This window comes from Varroa destructor, unplaced genomic scaffold, assembly GCF_002443255.2.
Source record: "Varroa destructor unplaced genomic scaffold, Vdes_3.0 BEIS01000006.1, whole genome shotgun sequence".
NCBI classification, from domain to species: Eukaryota; Metazoa; Arthropoda; class Arachnida; order Mesostigmata; family Varroidae; genus Varroa; species Varroa destructor.
In genome coordinates this window covers 11,313,298-11,319,500 of record NW_019211459.1, presented here as the reverse complement: position 1 = coordinate 11,319,500, position 6,203 = coordinate 11,313,298, and the positions used below count along the sequence as shown (strand labels likewise).

The window sequence follows — 6,203 nt, the reverse complement described above, 5'->3', positions numbered from 1 at the left end:
ATAGCCAGGGACCAGCCGAGGCCTGTAGCTGTGGCAGTCGCTGCAGGTGCAGTGTATATAACTCGCGCTAACGCGTCATTGCTGGCTCGCCCTCTAGATCTCAGTCAACAAACGAAAGTGAGGGGGAGAGTGCAACCGGTCGCAAGCTGCTGCCTCCGCTGCTGCCACAACGCAAGCATCGGCCAACGAAGGAAACAAGTGGCAAGCAAGCCAAATAATGATGGCAAGAAAAGAAGGTAGCTTATCAGCAGTCGGCAAATAGTAAGCGAGCAAGACACGACCCAGACGAGGCTGGGTTAGGCGAAGTGCGTTTAGAAAGGTTGCGCGCCATCGGGCTTTAACACGAGGCGTGAGGTGCCGCTGTCTCAAATAGCCTCGGTCGTGGCAATGATCTACGAGCTTCTGCTGCCATAGTTATTCTGTGGTATAGCTGGCTCGCTCGCTGGGTGGCGGCGTCGCTTTCCCACTAGGTGACGGTGAGTCCCGGACACAGCGAAGCCAGGCCCGAACGGCGGGCAGCACATATTGGTCGACCGCACAACGCTGTGAATCAACGAACGTTGGCTGTGTCCGCAACTGGCGAGGTGCGCAGCTGATGCCGGAACGAAAATAGCTTTTCTGAAAGCGTTCTCGTTCCTTCAGTGGCACTCAAATGAAGGCAGGAAGGAGAGCCGGGAGAAAAATACCGACGAGAATTAGAGAGAAGCGTAGATAGAGATGAGAGAAAAGGGCGAGTTTCGCTTGCACGAGGGCTCTGCGCCTGCGATTGGGACTCTATGAAGTAGAGTTCTTCGCTCTATTTCTCTCTCTCACCATCTCTCAACCGCGCGCGCTGAGCCTGCTATTCTATGCTGGCGGTGGCCTGAAGCCTGAGGTCCGAGCTCGTGACTTGAGGAGTCAGCGGACTGACCGGCGCTGGCCTGAGTCTCAGCAGCATCGGCGGCTGGTGCATCCCGCCATTACTGGTTCATCTTCGTACCTCATTTCTTCCATTGCTGGCGGCTCAGTGCGCGTATGTTACAGCGTCGTGTAATGAACGTGCGATAAAGATAGCGAGAAGGGAAATCCTCGTCACTCGATATGTGTGCCTGGGCATGTATGTTTGTGTGTGTTTGTGTGCGTGCCCACGCACATCCGGCAGTTTTTATGAATGTGCGCCTGTATGTGCAGTGTCGAAATGAAGACCCCGCATCATCCGACCGACAGAGCACGAAGGCCGCGCAGGGAACAACCAAAGGAAGAAAGGAAGGAAGGAGAACGGCAGACGGCGGCCTAGAAGACTGGCAACAGAGGTAGCCTCAAAGCAAGTAATATCTCCGAAAAAAAAAAGAGGCTTCTCTTTCCACCGGACTTGTCGATTAGCGGAAGACGCTTCTCTGCAACAAAGACCTGAGAGAAGCATCGACAGAGAGAGAACGGAGAATCTAACCGAGTGTGAGGAGCGAGCTTGCCAGATGCAATCACTGCTGTCACGGACATGCATGCACATACATATACGATGTGGAAAGACCGCAGGGTGATTATTCCGTGCGCACGATAGCAGCCTTTGTCCAGCCACCCACTTCTGCCTTCACCACTTTTCCTGTTCGTCTCATGGGATGTTCCTTTGCAGCCTTTGTTAACCGCTGCCAGCAGCTGCCTCCTTGCCGTTTCCCGTGGTCACTGGTGTACTTATTTTCTCCTTTTATACTCACTCCCAGCGCACCTTGTTCCCTAAATACCTTTCTTTCGCTAATGCTCGAACAGTGCTGAAAAGGCGAAGTGAAATGTATCTCCGCCGAATGTTTGCGTGACATTTGAAAGAAAAAAAGGCGAACGATACAGAAGAAATGTGTGTCTGTATACATATTTGTATGTGACATTGTAACTATGAGCTTATTGCTCAAAGCCAAGAACACCTTTGTCATATTCGATATACATTTGGCTGCGTCACCGATTCTTGTACTACAGTCGCTAAGCGCACAGCGTGTCTGTCTGTCTCGTTCTTTTTCTCTATTAGAGACGCACTAGTTCGACAGTAAAGGCGTCAAGGAAGCTTCTGCCCGAGAAAGGGAACTTCAGCTTCGCCACCCGCCGCGCAACGATCCAGTATTAGTTGCATAACGACCTAAATGGTCCTAAGGGCAGTATATACGAAAATGTGAGTCAGCATTACAATGCAGTTGGTCAGCTGCACAATATATTAGTGGCAGATCGAGCGAAACTGACGTAGACGCCATGTCCGATGACAGGGAAGGTGGTTGATGCGTACAGGGAGCTAAAACAAGTACTTGCTCATAGAATTATTGTGCACGTACCGAATCGGACGTGCTGTAGAAAACATTCTTCACTGGAAGATAAACTCCGTGCACGCAGAGCTCTTCAACAAACGATACCAAAGGTTACACTTTGATAACAGTAAAAACCCAATGCATATTCTTACGTTATGAACAACGCATGAGACTAGTCACCACATGTTTACATGCTACACGTAGTAGGTCCACTCAGGTACGTTATTTGTCAATGCAATCATTTTCTGATCAGTCTGACTCATATGGATCGTATTAACAGCCAGACAAGCACAGTGACATTAGGTCATAATATGCAACAAACATTATCCAACTAGTTTGTCGTTTCGTACCAATTTGTAGTATAATGGATACGTTATATGTACATAAAGTTTTCGACGCCATTACGAATATATCGACATTGAAAGAACCACGGAACTGTGGAGCTGCCAAACCTCATTGGGGTTACTGCAGTCGACGCAGCTGCAATATGCAACAACACCGTCATTTTGCAGGTGGGTGACAGGAAATTCGTACATCTAAAATAGTCACGAGCACACATAGGGCTAGAATGGCACCGCACGCAGCGCGTCAGGCGTACGGAGCCACAGCGTCCGACACTAGAACAACACCAGCAGCAGGAACATCTGCTACTGCCGCTGCCATCGTCTCATGGAAACATTGCTCTTTTTCCGGTTTCATTGCTGCAGATGCTGCCATCGCTTGTGGAAAAAACTGAAAACTATCGTTGCATCTTGTCCCCCCCTTCCACGGCCTCTGCTGTGCGGCTTACCGGCCACCTGTTGACCTTAGGCAGTTAGTCTTTCCACCTGCGACATATGAAAAATGAATTGGCCGCAGCAAGGCACGAGCATTTCGCAAGGACTGTGGCCAGTTATGAGCTGGATGTGGAACGGCGCATCGGTTTGGCGAACGCAGAGAGAAAAGTTTCGACCTTTTCGCCTCACTGAACGGCGAGAATGGAACAGACTTCAGCTCCGAAAGCAACAAGGGAAACTCTGACACAAATGGCCTACTTACAAAAGCGCAACCGATTGGTCCTCCTTCATCTTGCCGAGGGCGTTCATCCGTCTTGCATCCATCTAATCATCACACTAAATTTACATGTTGTACCCACTGTTTGCGTTTCTCCTAGCGTAGTTTATATGTATTTGTATGTACATATATATATCACATAGACGGTATCAGCGGCTTCCCCACACAATAGACCACACAGCCAACAGAATTCGGCAATAAGCATTTAAAGCAGGTGTTCGCCGACGCGATATATTCTGTCTAACCTGCCCCATCGGTTTTGCCACTCCGATCGCTAAAGGCACATATATTTAAAAACGGGCATCATATTGAACCAGTATACGCTTCAGTATAACATTTTCTGATATCCGCCACAAAATCGATTGCCTTAATTCCATAGCACGTCCTACTTGTTATAATTCATTCCTATGCGGTGGGTAGGTTGACGGGTCCACTGATAGATTTTTATTTCAGCGAAATCCAATAGTCACTATTCCCATTATAGACGCTGTGGTATAGATGTCTAACACTGCCTTGGCCCTTTTTCTCTCTACATCATCATTGAGTCGTTCACTGGGTGATGATGGGTAGGCGGTCTCAAATCTGGAAGCAAGAGCTAGTGCACGAAAACGTGTCCGACAGCAGATATTCAGATGCCACCTCACCACGATTTGTTGAGATTTTGCGATCCCCAGAGGCCCCCGTTCGTTCACTGCTGTCTGGTCCATTGTCGCACAGCTGATCCGGTCTGCGCTATCAGCTGGGGCACCTGTCACTTAGCATCGGTACCTCAGGTCGGTTTCGACTACCTTTTTCTTCCTGCACAGAGCCGCTAAATGAGTGTCGATCGCCGCCCATCACCGACTGACCGACCGACCGACTCAACACTCGCATGCTCCTGTTCTTGACCATTTTCTGATTCACGTTACCGGCAGCACCGAATGAAACAACGCAACGATGACAAATAACAGAACAGGCGAGTAGAACCGACTTGACGCGTGAAGGAAGAAGCGCAGTATCGCCTTGTGCGTGTCTGTATTAATCGGAGACCATTGAAAAACACCGCAATAATCTATAGCGTCATGTTTTTTTTCTTCTATACGGATGCAATCGCCATTATAACTGTAACTGGCATTGGTTCCAGCGTTATCCTCGTCCATCACAATAAGCGTTAGCGCACGCACGCACGCACGCACACACGCACAATCATTGTCGCCTCTTTTCCGTCGATATTAGTTTTTACGCGATGACCGAGCCTCTCTATAGGCATCATTTACAAACACATATCTCGAATATCTACATATTTTATGCACATGATAAGTAGTAACAGAAGCAGTTATCGTCTGCGTTCCACACACGAGTATGGCGAGCTCATCATGAAGTACAAAACTCACTCACACATTTGATTTTTGTGACTTGAATTTTGAGCCGTATCGTCGCTTAGCATGCAGATCCACTGGCAGTGTCACAGTTCGCCCACACCATGGCTGCCCGCTGCCACGGAACGGGGCATATACACAACAGGTGCTCCGCCGGCCTCCAACTCTTAGCTATAACAGTCACAGCAGCAGCAGCAGCGGCAGCAGCAGCAGCAGCAGCAGCAGCAGCAGCAGAGCGCTCGCCTGCCTATGCTACAACTGCCCAAACAAACATATCAACAGGAAGTAGAACTTGCAGCGATACGGCGCCGTACTGCTCCTATCCATTGGATTTTTTCTATTACTCCATATTAAAACGCACTAGTAGACGATGAGAGTACGCTGCACTTCATACTGGCACTGCTCAACGAGACAAAGTAGTATCGACAAAAACACAACGCCACACTATCGTTAGCAGAACACGACGTAACTCACGACCGTCCGGCGGCAAATGAGCACCCGTAAGCAAGAAAGCTACCCGAGTAAACGAGCAGTCAGCCATGCTAGCAGTTCTCAACGCAACGAATCAATCTGATGCGTCTATCCGATACTGCTAGCGATCACAAAACGGCACAATAGAGTTATCCGAGTGTACAATTTTCTCTTCGACGATAGCAGAAGTAATAGTCGGGAACTATTATCATTCGTTGTACAAGTCCAGCACAGAGATACACTCACACGCATACATACATACACAGACACACACACACACACACACACAAAGACACACGCACGCACACACACACAAACACAAACCAGGCACACAGGTATACGCACACAAACACACTCACACACCCAGACCCAGAGACACACACCTATATATATTCATTTATAGACACGCACGAACAACTGTTCTCTTCATCCTAACGTGTTCTCGCCGTACCATTCGATTTTATACTAATGGCAATAGTAGTCAAAGACAAGGTACAAAGGCGGCGGCCACATGGGTAGGCCAGGATAGTTAGACAGTCACTCGGAACAGACGGATCGATTATGGACGCTGGGGCTGCTGGATAGACAGGTTGGCGATCGCCGACACACGGACTGCGAAACAGACTCTCCTCCGCAGCGACGGACAGACAAACAAACCGTAGTCCGTCAGCAGTCCGGCACCTGGTCATTGGCCATAGAAGTCGGCGCTCGTAGCCCGTGGCCAATAGCAATGGCAGCCAGCGGCAAATCGGCAGCGGCTATCGCTACAAGCTAAATCTCTCGGACTACAGACGGCCACGATGAGCTACAGGCGGCAGGAGCAGCAGAAAGACATCAACATCATAATGCTCTTAGCAGTATACTGCTATGTGCCGTGGACTAGAGGCTATAGGCAGACAGGCGGCGACGGCCACGGCGGCCGCCGCGGCGGCCGCAGCAGCAGCAGTTACCAGAGAACGAGTCGCCGCCGCCGCCGGCAGAGAAGCCGCCATCGGGCCCTTTGCCGCCGCCGCCGCTGCCGCGGCCACTCGCGCCATCAGCGCAGAACAAA

At 49.9% G+C, this 6,203-nt stretch overlaps 1 protein-coding gene across 7 annotated transcripts in view; it reads right to left on the bottom strand.

Annotated features, from left to right (window-relative positions):
* Window positions 1–5,882, bottom strand: part of LOC111252610 (uncharacterized) — a 70,670-nt gene extending 64,788 nt beyond the window's left edge. For 6 of the 7 annotated variants that reach the window (XM_086991985.1, XM_086991986.1, XM_086991988.1 and 3 more), the window contains exon 1: window positions 3,309–5,882. The gene's annotated coding sequence lies outside the window, so the exon portion shown is untranslated. The remainder of the gene's footprint in view (window positions 1–3,308) is intronic. The other variant, XM_086991994.1, reaches the window with a different exon arrangement.
* Window positions 5,883–6,203: the final 321 nt, after the last annotated feature.